This window comes from Rhinolophus sinicus, linkage group LG05, assembly GCF_036562045.2.
Source record: "Rhinolophus sinicus isolate RSC01 linkage group LG05, ASM3656204v1, whole genome shotgun sequence".
NCBI classification, from domain to species: Eukaryota; Metazoa; Chordata; class Mammalia; order Chiroptera; family Rhinolophidae; genus Rhinolophus; species Rhinolophus sinicus.
The window spans coordinates 171,082,134-171,108,987 of NC_133755.1; the positions used below are offsets into that span (position 1 = coordinate 171,082,134).

Below are 26,854 nucleotides of genomic sequence, written 5' to 3' on the forward strand. Positions count from 1 at the left end.
AGGAGTCATAGCTTCCCTTTGTTTTCAGTGTCTTACAGAGACTTTTTTCCCCCTCTGCCTTTTATAGCAACTTCTCCTTTCATAATGATTCCAGTGTTTGTGCAAGGTGGGCAGTTGAAGGACTCAGGATAAATTCTGTGGTGTATTTAAAAATCGTTTTTCTCTGGCACTGGCTCCTTGGCCTTGGATGAGATTTGTAAAGTTTCCCCTTAGAAGTACACCTTAGTCATCCATGAAAATCAACTACTGGAAGGGCCACCCCTCTTTGAATTCTAGTTGAGACCCTGCTTCCCACCGAGAAGTATGTGCATTTGGGTATCCGCAGAGCAAGGCTGATGGGGTAGGTGTGGTGATGAGCGACAGGGGTTTGGGGCGGACAGAGGGGCAGGGTCTCAGGGGAGTAGAAAGGGTCAGAGGGCTATGTTCTTTGCTCAGCAGAGTAAATAGCTTTTACATTTTAGATCATTGTGTTCTTCACGTTATTTCCTTTGTCACCTCTATAAATATGAAAGCCCATTTATTTTTCTAACAATTTTTTCAATAACTGTATCCTCACATGGATGTTCATGACTTGATAGACTTCTTTTTCTATAACCAGAAGAGGCGTACAATTTACGAAGGCAGATTTTAAAGGCCTTTCTGTAAATGAAGTGTAAGGTTTAACTGAATTTATTGATCTTTTTGCAAAAGAATTTTCTGCCTGACCTTGTTCTATCAAAGGAGATAGTCCTTTTTCTTTTTTTGTTTTCTTTGTTTCTTCCTTTGTTTCTTTGTTTGTTTCTTTGTTTGTTTGTTTGTTTCTTTCCCTCCCTTCCTCTCTCTCTCTCTCTCTCTCTCTCTCTCTCTGTCTCTCTCTCTCTCTATCAGAAAGACTACTTTTATCCCTATAAGCTTCAACCAGATAGATTCAACATTAAGTAAATGACAGTCCAGTCGTCAGGTATTGGTCATATTAAGGATATTTTCAAATACCTTGGTCTTGTACACTTAAAGCAGAACTGCTGGATTTTGTGCTTTTTGCTACAAAAACTAACACATGTGATCTGGGATGAGTGTTTTAGTTATACTCTTTTGATGGCAAGGGCCAGAGACTCCCTTAAATACCTAGTACTAAAGGTTCTAGAAGAATCTGTGTGACGTCCACAACCCTGCCAGTGACCAGTGCAACTGTATCCAGACCATGCCATGTGCTCATGGACCCAGGGCCCCATATTTATTTGTCTTGGCTCGTTGGGTTTCTCTGTCCCTGTGTAACTTCAGTTGCTAAGGGCATTTGCTTACTATGGCCTGCACTCTACCCCAAGACTTCCTTCCTCCCTGTGTGTTTCACTAGCTCAGTCTAGGTTTCCAAAATTCATACTCCTGTGAATCTGAATGTGATTGGTCAAATTCATCTTTTCCCATTAGGTTATGTCCTTGGTCAATGGCCTATCTTGGTCAGATGTTTGTCTCTGGCCCAATTAGCTGTGATCTGAAGAAGGCTGAGGGTCACATGGATGTGACTTGGTTGTCTAGGCAACAGAAGCCTAGGGCAGGACAATTTCTCTTAGAAAGATGAGTGAGTGAGTGCTCAGGTACTGACTGGTACCTCAAGGCAAGCAGAGTTTCAATTTTGATTGCTCATCATGAGAAAAACTAGAAGTCAGAGCTGCTTCTATCATGTGATGGAATCTGGATAGTATTTAGCGCAGTTCTCAATTTCTATTTCCAATTTTCCACATCTCTGCTAATAAGGACAAATGAAGAATTTGTGCCATTAACTATGTAATTGAGTCCCAAACTCATCTGGGTGTCAGACAAAAACACACTCCAAATCAAAAACCTGATTTTTATTTTAACCTGAATCACCCAGATCACAGCAAGATTTTGCCTGAGTGACACAGAGAGATTGCACCAATTTTCTGCTTTACTTTGATTGTGGAGACCAGGCTTTTAATGGTTACTTCTGGAATGAGAGGATGTATTAAAAAAGGTTGGAACCTGGAAATATTTCTAACATAGTATTGCATTGCTTTACTTAAATTGGTCTTTTCTTATTTGTTTTCCATTATTCAGTTTATTTATAATGGTGAATGCAATTTAATTAGAAACTTTACCTCAGAGGAGATTTTGTTTTCTATAAGACTGCACAGAATATTTTAAAACAGTGTTAGCCCAAGGGACACTTTAATTTTTAATGATTTCGTTAGAATGATAAGATGATTCATAAACACTTTTTGGTATCAATCTGTAGAAATGGTTATTACCCATTCACTGATAACCTTTCCACTTTTTCTTCCCATGAAGACATATAAAACACGTGTGTCCTCATAGTATGTTCTCATTTAGTGGTTCTGATTCTGCAGTGCAGTGTTAAAATCTTGAGTGCTTGAGCTGACCACCTGAGTCTAGTTCACTCCAGCTGTGAAACGTAGGTGTAGGTACTTAATCTTGGTATCCCATGGTTTTGTCATTTGTAAAATGGGTTTACAATAGTACTTACTTCATTGGTTTAGAATAATATCTGAATTCTAGTGTGTGCCCAGAAGACATTTGCTATTATTTTTTCTCTCTCCCACTTCAGAAAGCACATATTGAAGTGCAAATGAATGTCACTAATAATCTTTTAAGGATAATTAATTCAATTTATATTTTATATAAATTTTGTATTATACGGTTCTATTTCTAGTGAAAAAAAAAATCTATAACTTTCAGTCCAGAATCTACCGGATGTCCTATTTTGAGAACTGTTGCTCTAAGTAATTTTCTCCTCTGTATTGATGTGTACAACTGATTTTAACAGGTAGCTCAGTGCTGTTTGAAAAGTGCAGTTCATCCATTCTGGCAAAAAAAAAAATAAATAAATAAAATTGAAGGATTTAATTTAGAAAAAAATATTTTGCTTTCAAAATATTTAAACTGTTCAAAACATTTTATTGAAGAATTTATCTTTTGTCAGAAATCATAATAAAAAGAATAATGTAATAAGACCCCATAATACATTAATATACGTGATTTTTTTAAAATTAAAGTTTATTGGGGTGACAATTGTTAGTAAAATTACATAGATTTCAGGTGTACAATTCTGTATTACATCCTCTATAAATCCCATTGTGTGTTCACCACCCAGAGTGTGATTATTCTTTTAGTAAGTGAATCTTGTTGAAATTTCATGTTTCTTAATTTAAAATCAAATACTTTATCTATTAGCTAAAATGTGTCCTGCTCTATGTATCCTGTGGAAATTAATCTCAGACAAATTCATATATTCAAATTATTTTATGTGTAAACTCACTGATACAGAGAAGACTAAAGACAGTTAAGATATTTTTATTTCAAAATGTTTTAAAGTGTTGATTTTGAGATGTTTGATTTTTTTTTTTCCTAAGCCGATTTTGAGATTCACCTCTTGCCCTACAGATGTAAACCTGAACTTGGAGATTCTAGGACCCAGCAGCCAGAGAAACGTCCCCCTTTACCTTCTCCTCTACCATTCTCACCTCCGGAAAACTAGCCTTTCCTATGATTTGTAGAGTAGAAAAAATCTAATACATTAAAAAAAAATCCTTTACAACACATACTACATAAACCACTTCAGACTTTATAAGGTATTAATATTTCAATATTATTTTAAGAAATTTCAATTTTACTTTTTAGCCCGTTTTCTACTTCTGAATGTTTATCTCAGGGTAAACAAAATAAAACACCCACAAACTCTTAAATGGCTGCAGGAAATGCCAGACAGTTTATGGAAATATCGTCTGATAGAAGGAATGGCTTACGCATCAGAGAGAAGCTAAGCCTCTGCAGGTTACTGAAGTCAAGAACCTAATTAATCAGTGACGAGAAATACAGGTTGTTGAGTCAATGGCTGAACGAGAATGTTACGAAAATGCTCACAGAAGACACGTCCTCCCTCCTGCTCTTAGCTGTGACTAATTTTGGATTAACAAAATTTATGTGCTGAGTGAATGCTTTATTTATTTTATCCTACTCGACATGCCCGTCTAGACTTCAAGCTTTATTAGTAGTAAAGAGAAAATCAGCTGGATTACGGAAAAATAGTTCAGGCAGATTAAACAGACTCCTTACCCCTTGTTAAACATCTGCCTTGATCAAAGTGCTCAGAAAGTTAGAATCAGGCCTGGTGTGGAGAAAGGAAGGCCACCCCCTCCTCTACTTTGTTCAGGAGATTTTCCACTCCTAGTCAAATGGTGGTGCTAGTTCTTTAGTTTTGAGTTACTGCATTTCCTAATTTCATGGTCATAACAGCCTCCTGTCTCCTGCCTCAGAGCCGATTGCACCAAAACTGAAAATGCAGGCTCCATGCTCAGAAGCTTCTTAATGGGCTCGAAAGGTTACTGTCCTTTCTCTTGCTCATTCTATAGCATAAGAAGACAGTCTTTGAGTGACATTCTTCTCTTCAAGTAGGTACTCCTGTTTCTTCTCTTTCAATTTATTTATTTTTCCTTTTTGCTATCTGTGCTACTATTTACAAGCATGAGGTAACTTTAGAGTTTCCCTCTCATGTGAAAGGATGTTCCTTTTTCTCTTAACGCTCCAGGGATATTTTGCAAAGTTGCTGACAAGTATGGCTACGACATTAAAATGTTAAGTCTAAACTTGGTACAGTGGAAATTCACTTTTGGAATAATAGTCAGCTGATTCAGAGGGCAACATGACTATCCTTAGCACAGCACTGACAAGGCTGTCTGCCCGCCCCAGATAATGTGTATTTATTGGATCCAGCTCTAGCTGTGAGAAACTGCATTGTTGAAATGTGTTGGAATTTGAAAGTTATTAATTGGACTGATGGCGGGCTAGCCTGAACACACTACCTGTTTTCTTAATCTTTGGTGCCATAATTTATGTGAGTTGGAACTAAGCCATATGAATAAGCTCTTATTTGTTTCCTGAAAGCAGTCAAGTTTTCTGAAAAGCTACGCAATCTAGCAATACAAAAGTGAGACACCCTGTTTCTCAATTGCCCTGTGATTTTAGGCAAGTTCTTTTCAGTCCTGCTGCCTCCGTTTGCCCCTCTGTGAAAAAACGATTGGTCACTTTTTGCAGCCAGGATGGTGTGTATGTGAGTGCCTTCCCCATATAGAGCAGTGTGATCCTTGAGACATGATGTGGCAGTCACAAAAGGCAAGGGCAGGATACTTTCATTTTGGTTAGAGGGATGCCACACGCTTCAGAAAATGTGTGTTAAGTTGTTAAGTTTCATGCTTTGTCAAGAGGGTAACCATTTTTTGTTCTCTCAGACATGCCCATAAAGCCAAGGGGTTGGGTTTTATCAAGACTTGGGGTCATGGCACTGATTCCTGTTTAAAGGAGCCAGGTTTCTATTTGATTTATAGGCCAGATCTAATAAGCTTGCAGAGCAACTCCAAGCACGAGGTTGCTGGGAAAATCACGTTTTGAATGTGTGTATGTCTGTATCCATATAGATATGCACATACATATATATGTGTATATCTATATTACATTAGCATATAATATATGTTAATGTTGAGAGTGAACTTATGAATATGAAGTAGAAATATTTCAATTTTATCTTAAAACCCAGAGAGCCGGAAAAAAAAAAAAGAAATTGGATGGGAACTTCTGAGACCTAGGGTTCAGAGCCAATTTCTACTCTATAAAATTCTTTTCTATTTCTTAAATGCAAATGTTTGTTGCGATTTTGTTAATAGCCTCTGAAGACTGCCCACCAGGCCTTGGCGGGCGTGGGAATAATATTCCAGAGGTTAGACACAATACTATAGTGGTTGTTAGATTGTCAAAGAAATTATGAACAAAAGCAATGTAAATATCAGAGATGTGATATGTAGAAAAGAAAAGCAAAATGTTGAATATGAATGTAAAGGTCGTATTTACTAGCAGGATATTTTTCTAGCCCCTTGGAGATATTTGTTTTGGTTTATTGCTTGTGCCAGTCAAGGAAAGGGATAAACTCATGTGTCTTAAACTTGCAGCAAGAACAAAGCTAAATAGTTAATTGAAACAGTCTTTCAATTAACTCTGTATCTTTCATTCAGTTTGGGATTTAGAGCTAGGAACCCTCTACTTTCCTCCCAATATTCACTCTAAAACTCTGTAAAATAGAAATGTTCACACTGGGTGCCTGCTGAACACATTTATATTATTATCCGTGGATTCTCTGAGTATTTGTCCATATTCATTTAGCCCCATTGGTCAAAGCAACTTCTGGGTCTCAGGGCCCAGGGGTTGGGCTTCAGTTTGCTTTGCACAGAGAACAGTTTTGCTTCACGGTTACCGACTGGCTACAAAGAAAACTGACAAGAATGACAGTGACCCAGCTTTGAGCACAGTAGTCATGGCACAAATTTCATTGATGTTGGTTGAGACGTGGTCCTGCTCATTCACCTTTATCAGGGCTTGCACTATCTACTCACTCCTACACGTATTTTGCTAGAAAGCTTACATTTCTGTTCAACTCTTCCATAGCAGTCATTCTTTGGTGAGGTCTCAGACATTAAGTGGCTTAATTCAAATCCACAGACGACGGCTAGGTAAAAGCTCCCACCACCTTCTAACTGTGCAGTTTCAACTCTGGCTTCAAATGTTTCATCAGCAAAGCAGGCAATTATGAATAGCTGCCGGTTTTAATTGTGTGGAATAAATAAGATTAAACCATTCATTAAACTACTTGCAGTCTTGAAGTGTTAGGAACTCAATATGACAAATTCATGTTTCTTCCAATTATAGCTCTGTGCCTGGTAATAGATGCTGGCTGAATAAATGACCAGAACTATGGCCAGCACCGTAGCTGCTAGGAGTTTATGTCCATCTGACCATAACTGGGAACTTGACCTGAATTAGAAAAGGCAATAAATCCATCCAGCTGAACATGCTGACACATTGCTGCTTTTGTAAATGAGCATAAAGTGTTGGAAGAGAAAGTGCCAAAATCTCCAACGTCCTTTCCTCCATTAGTCATCTCCTCTGTGGCTATAAGAGTAGTGATATTCCTTTGTGATGAGAACAGTAGCAAAGAAAATGGCAGATTCTTGCTGTGACCAGTATGTCAAAAACGTATTACAAATGCTTCACGTTTGTTTGTTTGTTTTGCATCAAAAGAAACGTTTTGTTTGGTTGTTGGGCAAGGTATGAATTTATGCACATACAAGTATAGGGTTGTATGCTAACTTTTAATTCAACATGAAGCTAAAGACCTCTCTCCCTCACCCAGTCTGTAATGAGTATTTAGTGCTCATGAGGTGGTAGTAATAAAATTATATTAGTACCTAACATTTAGGGAGCTCTGACTTAGTGCAATAGACATTTTTTATAGACATTATCACATTAAATCCTTTTAGTAATCTCAGCTGGTAAACAATATCATCATTCTAGTTTTACAAGTGAGGAAACTAAGACTTTGAAACATTAGGTAATATATTGAATGTTAGACCACTTTCTAAGTGGCAGTCCTAAGACTTGAGTATAAGCTTAGCAATTTCCAAAGCTCGTGCCCTCAGCTGTTGATACAATACTAATTTCTAAAGTTTTTGATCAATATGATCCTTGCCTTAGAGAAGCAAGCTGAGCAGATAAGGCCAATAAGAGATAATATAACCTCTCTAAACCTCAGTATCTTCACCTGTAAAAGGGAATAATGATATCTGACTTACAGAAGGTTGATGGCTATTGATGAAGACGAAATTAAGTAATGTATGTAAAAGAGCTTTGTAAAAAGTTTGGTTTTATAAAATACAAATTTTAATATGGAAGGTCTAAATTATTACTTAGTTACATGTAAAGTCTTGTCACCAGTAAGTGAGAGTAGCCCTGGTATGGTGCTACGAAATGGGTATGAGAGGTGGGTTGTTTTATGTTTTAAAGGACTGAGGGTATGTGCAGTGGTGGAGGTATGGAGGGAAGGTGAGGCCTGTCAGGCATGTGGCCGAGCTGGAATGTGAGTATGGCAGACCGGACGGGCTGGGTTTTCCTGGATGACGGGAGATGGAGAGCTGGCCTGTCACCACTCTGAGTAATCCTCTCCCTGGGTCTCCCTGCCGTCTTCAGGAGGCTCTTTGACTTCTTTGAGAAGATAAGTGCCTAGGAGCTGCCCTCGCCTTTCTGTTATAAAAGGACCCCCGCAGGATTCTTCCCGGCTGCCCACCTGGAACTTTGTTTTCCTAATCCCAGCCTTCAGGAGCTTAATCTGCCTTCACTCTCCTGTTTGAATTGCCAACTCTCGATTCTTTGGGGTTTCCTTCTAAGAATGGATACAAGTGGGGCACGGTCTTCCAGCTCCCCTTTCTTGCAGCCTTGAAGACAACATGCAGGCAATGGGCTGGTGGGCACTGCCAGTCACAAAGGGAACGAGATGGGCCACAACAAAATAACAATCCTGAGGAAGTTGAAAAAGTGTTAAGATTTGCTTAGTCTATGTAACCATGCTTCCTGTTCTAGGTTCCTGCCTTTTGGTGGAGTAGTAGATTGCCATTGGGAGTTTGGTATTTTTTCCCCTTGTGTTCCCATCTAACTGTTCTCTTATGAAATGGCCAGCTGAGCTCTCCAAACATATACCTCTTCCCCTAGGTTGGTTCTGAAGACACTCTCAGAGCCCTTTTGCACATGGGTAATCTGCAATTCTGTGACCCTTCCTCCCTCTGCTATTCATAGCCATGGCCTCGTTGAGGTACTGCCTTTCTGAATTTCTACACACTAAGAAACCCACAAGAAATTTTGAGTTCATCTCATAGAAAACATTTGTCTTTTGTACTCTCATTTTTATTTACTATAGCCAATCATTTGTCAGGGTTAATTTTCTTAAAACCAGCTTCAGAAAGGTATTTAATAACGACCATCACACCATAGATAGTAACCCATTTTAGTATAGTTCACTTTAAAACTATGTGGCAAAGATATAAATTTCTTTTTTATGTGGAATTTTGAAAATCTTACTTGCATTGGGTTTTACTAAAGGATGTTTAGAGATTAGGGTTACTCAGAATCCAGTATAGTTCAACTTGACACACACTGTTAAATTCTTTTCCCGATTTTATTTAAGGAATGAGTAATATTACAAGGGCCATGCTGTGGTTTATTAAGGTCTGTCCCAGAGTCTCTGCCGCCTGCCAGACTGAAAGGGCCTTAAGCGCAGAGATGGGGTTTGTTCAGGCTAGTACTCCAGTACCTTGGGAGGTGGTATCTGTGACTGGATACACTGGGGATTTGGGACATAATTGTGATGGTTGATAGAGCCTGACTTGTTCCTTGATCCTAAGATGTTCACTATCAGTTATGGTCAGTAAGGCACATAATATGACCTAAGATGATTACAGTGATGATAATATGTGCTGTAGACCATAATATCACATAATGTGATGTGATGATAGAGTAGGATGTGATGAGTCCTGGGAGAGTGATAAGTATCATGGTGTCAAAGCATAAAGAGGGGGAATTGGTTCTAATTAAGGGGGAATGTTGGAGGGGTTAGGGTAGAGAGGGGTTCACAGAGATGATGGAGATGGTTAGGGATGGTTTCACATAGGAAGTGACATTTGCCCATGACCTTCAAGATGGGTAATGTTTACACCGGAAGATATAAGGAAAGGGAAGAGCATAAACAAAGGCATGGGGAGAAGGTTTTGGGGAATCATTAGCCAGCCTGACAGGAGCATAGGTGAGAAGAGGAGGTATGAGGTGGTATGAGATAATTCAAGAATGGAGACTTAAACGTTATATTTTTTGAATTGCTAGTGTAGGCATTAAAGATTTTAGAGTAGGGTTGGAATGAAATAAAAACTTAACCTTAGGAAAATACTGTGTAGATTGAAGTGTTCAGGTGAAGAGTGAGTATATTAATTTGGAGGTGGTTGGAATAGTTCAAGTGAGTTGTAATACAATCTAATAAATCATTTAGGATTTGCTTTTCTTAATCATGATTGTTTAGGGTTGTAAGGAAAATTTTGTTCAAAAATGATTAGTAGAGAAAGAAGTAGGTTGGGAGTCAAAACGATATTACTTTGCCACTGATGTGCTGAGTAAACTTAATAAACAACTTAATAAACAACAGCTCAGTACGCTGTTTTCCCATCTGTAAAGTGGGCGTTGTAACTACCAAAACTCCCATCAAAGATTCTGCTAGTGGTACAATGAAGACTAACTGATATGAGAAGTAACACACTTCATCTATGTGTAAAATGCTATTTACTTGGAAAATTTTTGTAGTAAAATTATTTAATTTGGACAAGATATAGATTCAGAAGAAAATAGTGCATATTGCTGTTAGACTAAAATAATTAGTTTATATTTATTAAATAGATACTTTGTTTGGATACTGAACAAGTCTTTTTAAAAAAAATATTGTGGTAAGAACACTTAACATGAGATCTATCGTTTTAACAAATTTAAATGTCTAATACATTATTGTTGACTATGGGTACAATGTTCTACAGTCGATCTCTAGATAAGTAGAGATTATTCATCTTACTTCGTTGAAACTTTTTGTCTATTGATTAATAACTTCCATTTTTTCACCTCCCCAGACCCTGGTAACCACCCATGCCAGTCTTTGATTTTATTAATTTGATTATTTTTGATACCTCATTTAAGTGGAATCATGCAGCACTTGTGTTTCTGTGACTGGCTTATTTCATTTAGTATAATGTCCTCCATGGTCCATCCATGTGGTCACGTATTGCAGAATTGGCTTCTTTTTAAGGCTCCATACTATTCCATTGTATGTATTTACCACATTTTCTTTATCCATTCATCTCTTGATGAACACAGGTTGTTTTCACATAAAACAAGCTATTTTGAATAGTGCTGCAATAAACATGGGAGTGCTAATATCTCTTCCAGATCTTGATTTCAATTCTTTTGGATGTATGCCCAGAAGTGGGATAGCTATATCATCTGGTAGTTCTCTTTTTAATTTTTTGAAGAAACTTTATACTCTTTTCCATATCAGCTGCACCATTTTGCATTCCCATGAAGAGTGTGCAAGGGTTCCAGTTTCTCCACACCCTCACCAACACTTGTCTTTTGTGTTTTTGATAATAGCCATCCAGACAAGTGTGGGTGATATCTCATTGTAGTCTTATTTTGCATTTCTCTGATGATTAGTTATGATGAGCATTTTTTCATATACCTGTTGGTTCTTTGTATGTCTTCTGTGGAGAAATGTCTATTCAAGTCCTTAGACCATGTTTAAATTGCATTATCAGTCTTTCTGTTATTGAGTTGTATGAATTTCTTATGTATTTTGGAGATAATCCCCTTATCAGATGTAGGGTTTGCAAGTATTTTCTGCTATTCTGTAGGTTGTCTTTTCACTCTGCTAATTCTTTCCTTTGTTGTACATACTGTACATGTAATCCCACTTGCTTATTTTGTTTTAGTTGCCTGTGCTTTTGCTGTCATAGTCATGAAATTATTGCCAAGCCTAATGTCATGAAGCTTTTCTTCTAGGAGTTTTACAGTTTCAGGCCTTACACTTAAGTCTCTCATCCATTTAGCACTTATTTTTGAGTACTGTGTAAGATAGGTTATGTCTAACATCATTCTTTTATATGTGGCTATCCAGGTTTTCCAACATTATTGGTGGAAAATACCATACGTTACACATTATGTTTTCTTGGGAACTTTGTTGAAGATCAATTGACTATATATGTGTGGATTTATTTAGGACTCTATGTTCTATCACTGCCCTGCATATCTGTCTTTATGCCAGTGCCATACTGTTTTGATTACTGTAGCTTCATGATATATTTTGAAATCAAGAAGTGTTATTCCTGTGGCTTTCCTCAAACAAATCTGAAGCCCCATTTTCTTCACCAACTGAATGAAGTCTTTGGACTCAGGGGCTCTATGGTCCCTTTGGCCATACCATTATATGATTCTATAGGTCTTGCTTTTAGCAATCTCCATTGAGAAGAAGAGTGAGTTGAGATACTGATATAAGCACAATCAAACCCACAGGTATCTATGCTGGGAATAAAAGACAGACATGGCATCTTTCTATTGATTTATGACTCTAGTTGGCAAAAGAAGACACTGATATCTCTTGCAGCTACCTAACGTGCTTTATGCTTATGGGAATGGGGGCACTGAATCCAGTGACTTGAAGATAGAGGGAAGAAGTCAAATTGTGCTTTTTCTTTTCCTAATTTTTTCCTTCTCTTCTAAGGAGAAATAAAAGGTTGCCAATTGAAAAAAAAAAGAAAGAAAAGAATAAGCAAAGACTTATTGGGGGTGGGGTTTGGGGGAAAGGCCAAGCACACTAAGTAATTTAATTTCAGTTACAATAAATCTCAAATGATGATTCTATACTCCTGAGAATGTTTCATGGTGGACAATGCCTGGGCTTTGTATTTTAAACACAGAAGTACACAGAGAGGGTGACATCATAATATTCAGCATGAGGAACGTTGCTCATGTTGGTTTGCTGGTCTATTCCTCCAGGTCATCTAGGCTTCACAAATCAAGGTACTTCAAATCTAATTTGTGAAGGAAAAGTTTCATAGAAGAGTGTTTTCTAGGAAAGGAAAAAGTAGAAAGCAAATGTCTCCTGCTTACTATGGCATTCGCATTGCATAAGCAATATTAATGTAGCTGAGTAACAGTCATTCAGAGCAGTTCACAGATTATTCATATTTAGACTATGCATGGCCCTTGCTTTACTTCCTTCTCACCATCTGGATTCTATCCATTTTATTCCTCCCTCTGCACTTGGAATACAAGCAAAATTTACATGTGCCAATTTTCTACTTGTTAGCAGCCATGGTAATATGTTCAGTAGGGAAAGGGATTTATACTGTTAAACAGAAAGAGGTTTTGGATTGTTTGAGGCTTTAATTTGTTGATGCAATTCCTAAAATCCACTACCACCGATATTTGAGAATTGAGTACATTAGACACGTTTGTAGATTTACAAAAGTGTAGCTAACAGAGGCAGCACTTGATTTTCTTATCCAGCTCTTTAGTTCTAAATTTATTGCCAATTTTATTTATCAGACTTATTCTTAGAGGAGTAGTGTTTGCTGTGGCCACAAGGAAACATCTGTGAGCTTCAACCTTAGAGGCAGTTAGCCAGTTAGAACATTTGGCATGTGAAGCTTAGATTGCAGAAGAAAAAAAATCAATCAAGGCAACCCTTAAAAATATCAAGAAGGCAACTGAAAAAAAAAGTCTTATCACAGACAAACTGAAGTATTGAGTTCATGTTAATGAAGAAATGTCAGAATCCACAATGAATCACCCAGGAGTTTCATAGTACGGCAACTTTGGAAGGTGATGTCAATCTCTACTGCTAGGATTTATGGTAGATTATATAATGGAATTCTGAGTTCCAAGAGATCAAAGGAAAATGTTGGCTCTTTCTTCATCCATTTTCTTAGGTCAAGCCTATCCAGCAAGAAGCCAAGTGGAGAGTTGAGAAATTATCTGAAGTGGGTAGTAGAGACAGCCAAAACCAGATAATACATAACCAGAAAGTCACCATGGAGGGAAAATGTGGACTGAAAATAGAAGGGATGAGGGTAAGATGTCAAACAATTTGGTCAGTGTCCACAGTCTAAATTAACTGGATAACAGCCAATTCCTTGCTTCACATGATTATTCAGAATGAGCCTAAAAGACTGAGGTAAAAAAGATGAGTTCATTACCAAGGTTGTTGCATGTTTGTGCAAAATTTCTCCATATCTGTATTACTATCTGTGACATGTCTGCTTCTAAGTTTTGCAGGGATTGGATTTCACTGTTTTAGATCAGTGATTGAAGAAGCCCATATAATCTGTAGACTCACACAGAGAAAAAAATTTTCTTTCATAGATTAATTGAATGTTTTATTTTATCAGCCTTGTTATGCTCCACAGCATATGCTTATGAATTTTCCATTGAAAGCTCTGATTCTTTTTTCCCTTTATCATTTCCTCATGTGGCAATTTCCGTATTACCTTGATTTTAGTAGAATATGATCCATGAAGTATACAAGCTCACTAGAATAGGATTTGTATTACATTTTGATTAAAAAAAAAAACTACCAAAGTCACAATTTATGTGGTATTTTTTCTTCTTCTGTTTGATATGGAAACCATAAACTACTTTCTCTGAGCAGATGTTTCCTAGACCTGAAATACAAGTATCAGTCCATTGGCCCCTATAAATCTGTCATTCTGTACCTGCTAATTCTGAAGACTCTGTAATTCAATGTTAAACTTTCCATTTGTTGTTTTTATTTAATTGAGAAAAAGTTCCTAAATTAGGTTCACTGCTGCTTGGAATTAAGAAAAAACAGTCATACTACTATATCAGATGGAAAAGCAAAGTTAACAAGTTCAACAAGTATTTTTTCACTCTATCATTGTATCATCTTGTATATCTGAAGCCGTAAGATAGCATTTTACAAACAAAAGAAAATAATCCAGGACCTTTTACAATATCTCAGGCTGATGTTTAAAAACCACAGTGACAATTGCCCATGGAGTATTTTTGAAACACTCCAAGGGAGTCTATTGGAATGTCTTATGGTGAACTGAAAATTTAAGAAGAATTATACATGCAAGTAAGGATTTAGAAAGTTGTCTCAAAAGTAATAGGGTAAAGGAGTGTATTAAGTGGCATTGCCAAGTTCCTCAGCTGCTCCGTGAACTGACTGCTTTTCCCAGCGTATAGCAATGTCTGAAGTTCCATAGTAGGCCTCTACTGCACAGCCGAGCTGGTGCACCTCTGCTGTTGAGCACGTGTTTGGAGACATGGTGGGCCAGGACTTCTTGCTCTAATGGCAAAACTGATCTACAGGAATGGAAGTCATCCTGTGGACCTGAATTGATACAGTGGATGGTGGCCCATGCATTCTGCAGAAATGCTTGCTAATGGTGTCAATGAATGGTAAATAGCTTATGTCCTACTTATCTTTGTAAAATAATACCATCGAGGAATTTGAGCTGAACAGACAAGTGAAATGGATTCTTCAGTGCCTATTGCTAAGGGAGACCACTTTGATCTTTAACTATCTTGTTTTATTTAAGCGAGGAATCAAATCAGCTTTAATTAAGGAAATCTTAGAAACTACTCCGAACATTATTTTGCTCCCTCCTAAAAACAAAATGAAGATGAAAACTAGAAAGACTTAAGCACAAAAACTTCTGCATTTTGTGCAGGATTGTCGTATCAAATCTTAGCACAGCTCTTTTTGAGAAAGGATGTAGATAGTAATCTGAACTTGGAATCACCACTGATGTATGTATGAACATATTAGTTTCCTCTTTTTCTCTCCTGAATGCTGCTATGAATACATAAGATCTAATTTGGCCATTTGACGTGGAGGATAATTTTTCATTTAATTTCTGTGATTGGCAAGCCTGTATTGCCAGGGGCTTAGCAGTACACCTAGTAGTACCTGATGAACACACCATGAGTTGAGTTGAAGTGAAGGATACAGTCTATAAGCTACCACCATTCTCATAGTCCCCTCCATGTGTTGTGTGGTCGAAGTCATCTTACATGTTATCAGGGAGGTTAATGAATTTATCTACAATACTTAACAGAACACTCTACATACAAAAAACCCAAACTTTTTTTTTTCTTTGAAAATCTCTTTTATGTCATTCATTCCCTCCTGAGAGTTATAGTATAGCTGCTAGCAAGTGAAAATATTTCCTGATTTGAATTTCAAAAACCTCCTTCTTTTCTTGCCAGTTGTATGGTGCTAATAAGAAACCAATGTGAGTGTGTGTTTAGTTGAACCCCAAAATTGAACCTTCAGAATATAGACGTTGTATATTTAGTTACCTACCTCGAAACAGAGATGCAATTCTTACACTCACAATCTTTGAGGAGCATTTCTATTGAATGCAATTATTCAAAGTGACAAGTGGAAGTTTCATAAGAAAAAAACAGCCTATTAGGTGGACAGGTAGCCATTTCACTTGTATTTGTGATCACCAAGTAATCCATCATTTTTTATTTAAAATTTAAAAGAGAAAATAACTTACGGACCTTCAAGTCCGTTTCTCATTTCCTCTATAGAAGATTTCTAAACTAGTTAGCAAACCTCTTAAGAAGCCATGCATATATTACAAGGAAAGTATAAGATGTCACCATCACCTAGAAGCCAACTTGAGAGGCTGTGCATTTATTTAGCAGTTTGCAAATCCAGTACCAGGCATGTGATATAAAAGATTAAAAGCACTTCTGATTTGTAAATACCAAGCTACCCATCAAAATGTTCAAAAGCACAGTAAATCTGAGTAAACTGAGTAAAACCATAAGGTTTATTTTTATGTAACCTGCCCAAATTGCAAGGGAAGGCTGGTGTGTGAGATACAGGTCTGTCTGCCCACCAGCTAGAGGTGCCAGTGGACTAAGCCTGATTTCACTGAGGACCAAACTGGCATATGATGTCTGACAATTAAGTTTGTGAACTCATCCTAGAAAAAGTGCTACATACCTATTGCTGAATATCACTACGGTCACCTTCGAAGTACTCCCCTTGGGAAGCTATGTACTGATGCCAGCGCCTAGTCCACCCTTCAAAGCAATTTTGGAACTCTTTTTCTGGAATGGCCATCAGAGCTGTCGTCGTATTACCCTTGATGTCCTGAATGTCTTCAAAATGTCTTCCTTTCAATATTTCCTTTATCTTCAGGTAAAGAAAGAAGTCACTGGGGGTCAGATCAGGTGAGTAGGGAGGGTGTTCCAATATAGTTATTTGTTTACTGGCTAAAACCTCCCTCACAGACAATGCTGTGTGAGCTGGTGCATAGTTGTGATGCAAGAGCCATGAATTGTTGGCAAAAAGTTCAGGTCATTTTTCCCTCTAACTTTTTCATGTAGTCTTTTCAGCACTTCCAAATAGTAAACTTGGTTTACTGCTTGTCTAGTTGATACAAATTCATAATGAATAATCCCTCTGATATCAAAAAAGTTTAGCAATATCGTTGTAACAAGTTCGCGAATCTTATTGTCAGACCTGTGTACTACTCAGCGTGGTAACTTCCTCAGGGGTAGAGCTGGCCTGTTTCAGTGAAATATTTTGGGACAATTTTAGTTGGGCCTTGTCTACCATGCTGTATAGGAAATGAAGGTTTCTAGGCAAAGACCTTACTTAGTGACTACCAAAATATTAAATAACGTCACCAGTTACAGACTCTGCCACTATCCTCAAAAGTGCAGTGGGACTGGTGGGGCTGGTCTTCCGGAGGTAGAAGTCCACAGCTGTTCCTGGGCACTCGGACCCTTGGACCACAGAGCCCCTTCTGCAAGGGCACGGCTGACTGTATGCTGTTTAGAAACATCTGCAAAAACTCTGGCGCTGGAATCTTAAACAGCTATCGTTCTAATCCTTCTGTTAAGAGTCTGAGCAGCTAGGAATGAATGAACTCTCACGGGAATCACCGATCTGTGAACGGGGTGAACTGATGTAACCCCTTCACTTCCAAGGAGACAGACAGTACCCATGGCTATTTGCCAGCTCAATGCAGACAGTTAGTTTGCAGAGTAAGGAGAAAGACAATGAAGAAAGAGAAAGGAAGGAAAAGGTATTTAACAAATAAATGAGTCTTCTACCCAACTGGGACTGAAGAAAGTAAAATGAACGCAAATCACTTGGAGTTTTCCCATATGTTCCTCCCTTTCTTACTTTTTGTGTTTCTATGTACTTGTCAGTCCCCTAGTGGTCTTATACCTGAAGTTGATTATTTCAGAAAGGCCTAAGAATGTGCTGTTGCTGGGACTTTGAAGGAAGTCTACAACAAAACCTTAGGGATTTTAGATGCCATGGAACTCTTTGTGCATCTATCGCAGTAACGGTGTCACTTAGGTTATAACACCAGCACCCTATTCCTCCATTTTTATGGCCTTTCCATTTATTAACAGCACATAATATCAGTGTTTGTCCACTCCCAAAGATATTTGGCTCTATTAATATTAAATGTTGGTTTTATGTAAGAAGAATCTAAGGGCTAAAGAACAAAAATACATAAAATACATGTTAGTAGGTTAGTATAGTATCCACATGTTGGGTTGTTCCTTAACCATTGTTTCTTTCTTTTTTAAGATCCAACTCTCAAGGTAGAAAAGTTAATTCTTTACAGCCCTGTTTCTTTTATGATCTACTTTGCTAGTCCCTGGAGTCAATTCAGTCAAGTAATTAATGTAATGGCAGTAATATGACTTCTACATTTATCGATCGCATTTTCTGCTGGCCGTGGTGCTTTGCGCCATGCAGAGAATAGCTTATTTAGTCATTACAGCCTCAGTAGGTGTGGGTATCATTATACCCACTTTCTAGGGAAGCAAACCAAGGTTTAGAGAAATCAAGTCATTTGCTGAAGACCATCCAATTCATAAATGAGATAACAAGCTTTGAACTTAGAACAGCTTCCTAAGATCTTAGCTACTGTATATATGGGTTTGCGTGTTATGTTTGCAGGCAATGGGCTTAGATGCCGAAGGAAATGCAGAAGCAATATAAAGAGAAAAAGTCTCTTCCCTTGAGAAGCTTATAAGCCGCTGAAACGAGGAACTCCGTAGCCACTGTAAAATATTTCTATCCACATTTTCTTTTCTTTTTATTGTTTAGAACTCATCCTTTTAGAACTGATTTCCTTTTTACTGTTTAGAACTCATCCACTCAAGACAAGAACTCTGAGGCTAAGTAAGAATTTACAACATGTGGACAGTGCCTTTTCTATTTTTCTTCATCATATGAGTACATTTTTCTGATCGTAAATGACCCTTAATAGAGTAGACTGATTACATCTAGATCAATTTTGCTTAGCAAAAAGACAACAGGCCAAGGTTAACTGACCAGTATCGTCATTTATCAAGTTCAATTCCCATTCTGACTTCTCTCCCACTAGTGAAACTATGTCACCAGATTTGATCCCAAGCTAGAGAGGTGAAGGGGTAATAATTCTGGTGTGATGACCAGTAAACCGTAGCTATACCTTCAGGTTTGTTTTGCTAATTACATTTGACATAGATTAATGGTAAGCATTATTTTGGAGTCCCTGGACACATATGAACTAAAGGTGGCAAGAGATGACTCATAAAGATTGGCAGAGGGAAGGATAATCCACAAAATTGGTGAATCACACATGAAAAACCAAGAACCGAATACAATATAACAATATGTGTTCATTTCCATGAACAAATAAGCTCCCATTATGTTCTCTTTACTCTCCATTTGGGTCAAATTATTCTCTGCTGTATTTCCATTCTTACTGGTACCTACCTATTTGCTGTGATTTCTCCCAGTTTTGACTCTATCTTGTGGCTTTAATCTTGTCAGTAAGTAAATTGCAACCCAGTAAATATATTTCAGGATTGTTTATTATAATTTCTGCCTTTATGCCAGGAGGGAACTTCTTCTATACCAAGAGAAGGGACTTCTTTTATTAATTTATCTATCTGGATATGTGCTAACAGCAGCCCTGATACACACTTTGTTTATAGTTGGTTGAGTCTAAAAGATTCAGTTTTGTTCATTCAATTTATTTTGGCCTTTCCACATGACAATACCACACTGCTAATTATAGTAATTTTCTACTCATATTGTTGACCTGACACATAGTAGCAAATAAGATGGATGAGAATTTTCTATATAGTCTGAAGGTATATGTATACAACAACAATAGATTCTCATAAGAAGTGAAAATATTAGTCATCTGGAAGTTTGGGTTCCATGATGTCAAAGGGAGCCAGACACCAGAAGCCAGAATCAGCTGAGGACATGTATGCACGTATCCCTGTCTACATTTTCTTCCTGTTACAACATTCAGCCATTGTTTTGGCACCTGTATGAGTACTAATATGTTATTACCCATGAGACTGTAACTAATATTTTATTACTAGTTGAGTATTGAAAAAATTTTCAAAATAGTTTTGTGATTTTTACTCAGCTCAAGCACTCAGAGCACATTTCTTCCAATTACTTTGGCAACGGGAAATTGGCCAGTGTGTTAAAAAAAAAAATAAATCCACCCATGTTTCTGTTGATCTTTCTTCAGTCCCACTGGGCCATGGGAATAAGATGTAGTGGGAATCCTGGTTGGGTCAACTAGCAAGCAAGAGTCCTTCCCAGGGATGGGTGGAAGGGGACAAACATGCCTCAGAGGGTTGATGTTTATCTTGCTGGCCTGTTGAGTCCTCTCAGGGAAGATTTTCTGGGACAAGTACAAAGCTTATGGGTTGTTCCTGCTGTGCCATGAGACTTCACCAGCTCCCTTCACTGCAGGCTTGTTTGTCTTCTACACCAGTGCCCTTGCCTTGTGCTTCAGCAGAAACCCTTTCTACCCACGAGGAGAACCTAAAGGGAAAATGGAGGAAGTGTTTCCAATGTTGAGACCTCAGACCAAACTATCGAAGTCTCTGACTGGAGATCTGAAGAAATAAATTATGAATGTTGTTCAGTAGAGGTAATATATGTATATGTGTATATATATGTATATATACATACACGTACATATATATATATTATATATACATACACATATATATGTATGTGTATATATATATATATATATATATATATATGTATATATACATTAAAAAAGCTTGGCTGATTTTCATAGGAAGGCTTTCTGACTAGCCTCTCTGAGAGTTGCTTACCTGAGGGATTCATCCTTAAAACTTGAGGATTTGTCAGTGTTTAGGGTTTATATGATACTTGGGGTGGGGTGGGGCAGTTTGTTAATCAAGGGGGCTCTGTGCTTCAACTTTTATCTAGATGCTGTAGACACGGGTTAATGTTGGTGAGCACCTTGGCACTACTTTCTAATGCTGGAAGAGCATTGAGGGAAGGTTATGCTGGAACGCTACATGGTCTAGAAGTACATTTTTCATTTTTAAATCAATTCATTACCTTCCTTATGCTTCCATTTAGAAACGGTTCTTGTGTTTGCATATGGTAGAATGCATATCAATTTTAACAAGATTTGAAAAGAAAAAAGAATAAGGATGTAAATAGAAATCACCTACATGCTCACCAGCCATAGATAATCACCAATAGTATTTTAGTATATTTTCGTTTAGTCTTTTGCTATATATAAATAATATAAATATAAATATAAATATATATATTTAACATATATATGTTAAAATGAAAAATTCCCACAATATTTTGGTTAACAAAAAGCCAAGAAACAACACAATTTCCATTTGTGTTGTATCTTGGGTTTTCATTAACATTACACTGTAGTATATATATGTGGTGTAATGTATATGTACAACACATATACGTAATATACATGCATACGTATATGTACACACACATACACACAGGTATGTATTTTGTAAATTGAAATTATGTTGTATCTTATAGAATTTATTTAACATTAGAATTTATTTAATTGCTTAGGTATTTTTTTTAAACAAGATTTGTTGTCCACATCTCTGTTTATTTCCCTATAAATAATTCCTAAAAGTGGAAAGACAGTATCAAAGAGCAAAGCTACTTTTAAGGTTGAGATGGGGTATTGCCAGATCTCCCTTATTTTCTTTTAAAACATTATTATTTTGCAGAAACTCTCTTTAAAGATCCAAGCAAAAATTGTCCAGAATCCTATCTGGGAATCAAATAATTATTTCATTTGGCCATGTCACCTCTGGTCCTTGTCCAGGAATTTATTCTAGAATTGATAATTCCTTACTATAATGGATAGAATTTTATTTTCTATATTCTCTTTTGTTATTGTGCCATGCATATTTTCTATTATGCTTCAGTCTTTCTTTTATCCTTCTTTCTTTCTTTTTACTTTGCCTGAACCCCTCTAGAGAGACCAATGAATACAGCTTGTTCCTGTACGTGTTCCAGTGAATCATGTTCCTCTACTCCTGTCTTCATGCGTACACACCCCTATACAAGCACATCACTGATATACAGGAGAATGGACCTTTGTTGTCTTAAAATGTGGGATTAGGCTATCTGTGCAGTGTGTGTTATTCTATGTCTTGGTTTTCTCACTTTGAAATGTGTGTTGGATATGCTGAGAAAGAGAGGTCTATCTTATTTTTTCCAATACTTGTACGAGGTATAAATTTGCTAAGATTTATTCAAGTATTCTGCTATCAAGAGGCATTCTGTCATGAAAAGTTTTCAACATATAAAAAAGGGCTGTCACTACAAATATTCATAGACACATATTCTACCCATTGGTGGCTTTATTTTTATGGTCTAATTTTCAGAATCACTGGTTCACAGGGTGTCTGTATTTTTAAATTTTAATGGGTTTTTCCATATTATTTCCTAAAAATATTATGTAAATCACATTTCCAACTAGTGATATTTGAGAATATTATTTTTCTCTACATCTCCACTGCTCTTCTTATTTTCCACAGTGTAATTTTTGCCAGTCTAATGAGTAAGCATTAATTTAATTTTCTTGACTTCTAATGAGGTTGAGTCACTGTCCATATTATTCTTGTTTTTCTTTTAGGTTTCCTTATCTGTCAATTACTTATATGTTTCCTTGGCCCATTTCCCCCCATGTAGTTGCTTTTTTCTTATTAATTGGTAAAAGCTCTTTGAAAAATATAAATTTTTGGTCATATTAGTTGTTTTATTTTTCCCCATTAATAGTTTATTCTTTGATTTTATTTCTCTAATTTTCTGCCACAAAATTTAAAAAATAATCTTATGGTATCACATCTATCTATCTCTCTTTTCCTTTATAAAATCTGGATTTCCTGTCTTACTTTAAAAGGTCTTTCCATCTATTTTCTTCTAAATTAAATTCTAATTTCTGTTTTTTTTATTTGTAATATTTTAGTATATTTTTTCCATCAGGAATTTATTTTTATATAAAGGTAGATGGTCTAACTATATTTTCTTTCAGATGGATAGCCAATTGTTTAAGCATCACATGTTCAATAAACTGTCACGTCTCTAGTAAATTGAATTTCCACATACGAGTATACTAGTATCTGTTTTTCAATTATTTTCTCTAGGCCATTGATCTATTTATCTATTGCCAGGCCTGGGACATGTTTCTTTGAGTATAATAGCTGTGTAGCATATTTTAATGTCTAGCAAGTTGATGATCTCCACTAATTATTATTATTCATTAATTTTGGCCTAGTCTTCAGCAGTTAGACTTCCATGTAAATTTTAAAAGAATTTTATTTAAAAATAAACAAATAAGAGCAAAGCATATTGGGTTTATGGTTGTAATTAACTCAAATATATATTCTAATCTTTGGTGGTTTGACAGTTTTGTGGTCTTTACGTTTGTTTAGACCTTGTGTTAGGTTCTCCCATAGCATTAATCTTCTTCATATTAGTCTCATGTCTTTCTTCTTATGTTTTCTTTTAGAGTAAAAGTAATCCAGTGAGAGGAATAAAACTAGAAAAAAAAATCTGAAACCATTAACATAGCTGACTGTGGTGATAGGATTATGAATTATTTTTGCTGCTTCCACTTTTCTGCATTTTCCAACTTTTGCATATTGATCATGCATTATTTTTATAATGGTAAAAAAAGTTAGTGCAATTTAGTTTTAAAATAGAGTGGGAATAATAGTGTCTTTGGAAATTATATATACAATATTTTCACACGGAATTCTACTGTTATCTCTGTAGATCAGTGATTCTCAAGGAGGAAAGGTGGTGTGGCCTGGGCAGAGGTTCTTTGTTACAGTTTTACATGCAATTTAAGAAAGCCATTTTCTTCATTAATCACCCTTTTAACCATAGGCCCTAGTATTTAGAAGCACTCTGAATATTTGATGAATGAATGAATGTTATAAGACATTATAACCAAGTGTAACATTTTAAATTTGGAAAACAAACTAAAAAGCTGTTGTTTTCAAAATATTACATGAGAAAATGAAATGTAAGAAAAATATCTTATTGGTTGGTCAAAGTGTGCAAAAGATACACCTTCTCTTCTATGAATTAGTAATAAGAAGTTGTCCTAATGAAGCCAGTTCTCTTCAGAGGGTTCTATCTGGAGAGGAGCATGAGGTTCATCTATTTATAGAAAAGATGAGGAACACTGTATTGAATTACAGTTGAGTCACATCTTATCTTTGTGCGTCTGCACCTAGCACAGAGACTAGCACTCAGTGCGTAAGGAGTATTGGTACAGTAGCTAAAAAATATTGGATTATTTATGGTGACTGAAGAAATGAGTATTCTTAGGTTTCTCATTTTAAAAACATGATAAGAATTCTGCATTTTTACCTATTGCTAACATATTATACTAGTGAGAAAAATTATACAAGGACTGGGAGAAAAAATTCCCATCTGTCTTTGTCAGTGGGCTAAACGTGGAGGTGATGGAGTGGTTTTACTATCTGAAGGACTGAAAGATCGGTTATGGTGCCCCCCAAGAAGCCCTTGTTATTTGCTAACAATTACTGTATCTGTTGAAATCAAGCATCTTTATTGGAACTCAAAAATATCTTTTAGTTAGTTTCAATTTCAGCAGGAGAAAAGAAGAGCTAAGGAGAGGAAAATCAGTTCACTGTTTTGTTTGAAGGTTTAAACTTCATTTCTTTTCCAATGAATGCCCTTTGCAGTCCTGCCTCTTCTCTTTCTTATCTTACCATTTCACCCCTTTCTTCTTTCTTATTTTAGTCCTGCTTTCCTTCCTCCCCATCTTGGGGGATACACAAGCAGCCTGAATCATGAAGAGGATGGGAAGGAAATAAAGAACCCCAGTCTTGCTAGTTCTTCATTCCTCTTCTGTCACCTCCCTTTCATCAAGTCTTGCCTTTATCTTCAATCCTAGATACAATCCAATTTATAGTATTCCTTCCTCCCTTCATTCAAAAATGTTGACCTCCTACTATGTGGAGGTAGTGTTCTGGATGCTCAGCACCAGCAGTGAGCATCATAGACAAAAGCCTTGCTTTCATGGAGCCCATGTCTTGTGGTGGAGGGCGACAGGTGATAAATAACAAGCTTAACAAGTAGGTGTAGATGTCAGAAGGTGGTAAGTGGTCTGGTAAAGACAAGGGGATGGGCTGTGTCAGTGTGGAGGGTGGGTAAAACAGGACAGTCGGGGTAAGCTTCTCTAGAAGGGAGCATTTGAGCAGAGACATGAATGAAGTGAGGAAGTGAGACAGTGGATATCCAGGGAAGAGCTTTCCAGGCAGAGGGAAGAGACAGTGCTCAGCGTTGAGGCTGAAGCTTTCCTCACAGGCGGCCGGTGTGCTTGGAGCCCAGTGAGGGAGAGAAGATCAGAGAGGTCAAGGGGAGCTGGGGGCAGGCAACTGCTTTTCAGCTCACAGGGTAATGCTTTGGATAAATTTAAATGGAAACTTTCTCAAATTTGTTTCCACACTATCTATAAAACTCATGTTCATGTGAATACTTGACTGGCAAGCAGACCTTTGCCCAGAGCTTTAGGTAAATTTTGTTTTATAAACGTCTCTTCCTTTTTTTATTCAGCAATAGAGAAAAAAAATTATAAGGGAACCGCAGAAAATTAAAGCAAAGTTCCCCCAGAGCAAATGAGATAGAAATACGTACAAGTTACCAGTGAGTATATTTATGTATTTCTCTTTTATGTTTGAGGGGCAGAGGTACTGGCCTTAGGATTTGTGATCGCTTAGAAATGTGACTCAACTCGTTACATGACTCATTGGTAGCTTTCAAAGACAATGTAAGGACCAAAACACAGCGGTTGGTAACAGGAAAGAAGAGGGCGTAGATACCTATCAGGAGGACTAGGGTAACAGACTGAATGTGAATGTTCAGGAAAGAGGCAACAAGAGACATGTTTGGGTAACAAGCAAGGGCTTGGCACGACTGGGGAGTTGCAAGTGGTTCATTGTGGCTGGAGTGCAGGCTTCTGTGGAGAGACTGGGAGTCAGCCCATCACTCAGGGGCTTGCGATATCTCCTACCGAAACCAACATACCAAAAATCAGATATGAGTCTGGAAAGAGCACTCTGGCTGGAATACGAAGTTTGATGGAGTGGATAATGGAAGGAGGGAGATTCCTGGGGAGAGACAGGAGGGGATGGGGCCATTTAAGTATATCTGCTGATATGTTTTAAAGTATGAAAGTTTGGGTAGCAAAATCAGGACAGACCCAGCAGCTCCTTGGGAAGGACGGGACTGGAAGGTTTGGAAAGGACGATGCTAAAGGCTTTTTCATTCATTCGTTAGTTTAACATCTATGCATTGAGTGTCTGCTCAGCCCTAGACATCATGCCCAGTGCTGGGAGAGCAAGTTGCTGTGTGAGCTGCTGGGAACACGAGGACCTGGCCTCTTCTTCATAGAGCCTCATTTAGCAGACTCATTGGTTTAGAGGTACAAGTATAGGCTTTTGGCATATCCATGTGAACCGGAATTCACTCATGTTCGAAGGCAATTTACCCATCCAACCAATATTTGTCAAATAAACGTACATGGCATAGTAGTAGGTTGTCAGGGAGCTAGCTGTATGGGCAAAGGATGTTCCATTTTGTTTGAAATAATCGCAGACATGGAAACCAGTTGAGTAATACCAGGCAAAGCATGATTTGCTTTCCAAAAGGCAGTGATACGTTCATTTCCTAAAAGATTCGCCCACCCTGGAGGCAGTGGGAGAGTCTTTTTAGGGAGATAGATTATAACCAGGACCTTGGGGAACAGGTGGGAATAACTGAGGCAGAGAGAGATGTATCTGAGTGGATGATAACAGCCCCTGAGCAACGGATGGGTAGCTTTGGGGTGAGTACCATGTGTTCAGGGGACAAGGAGGGGCAGGAGGGGAGAAGGCTTGATGGGGAGTAGGTACGTGTTCTCTGATGTGGGCACAAGGACAGACCTGCCTGCTAAGATGGCTTGGCTTCTCTGTGTAGGCGACAGATGGGCATTAGAGCTCCTCTAGCAGGCAAGTGACTGGATTCTCATTGACAACACCTCATGTATAGGGAGGGTTACACGGCGAAGGCCGGGCATAG

General features: G+C 37.5%; 1 protein-coding gene across 1 annotated transcript in view; it reads left to right on the forward strand.

The window, feature by feature from the left end:
- Nucleotides 1-4,289: 4,289 nt before the first annotated feature.
- Nucleotides 4,290-26,854, forward strand: part of ESR1 (estrogen receptor 1) — a 358,968-nt gene continuing 336,403 nt past the window's right edge. The window contains exon 1 of the mRNA XM_019735446.2: nt 4,290-4,406. The gene's annotated coding sequence lies outside the window, so the exon portion shown is untranslated. The remainder of the gene's footprint in view (nt 4,407-26,854) is intronic.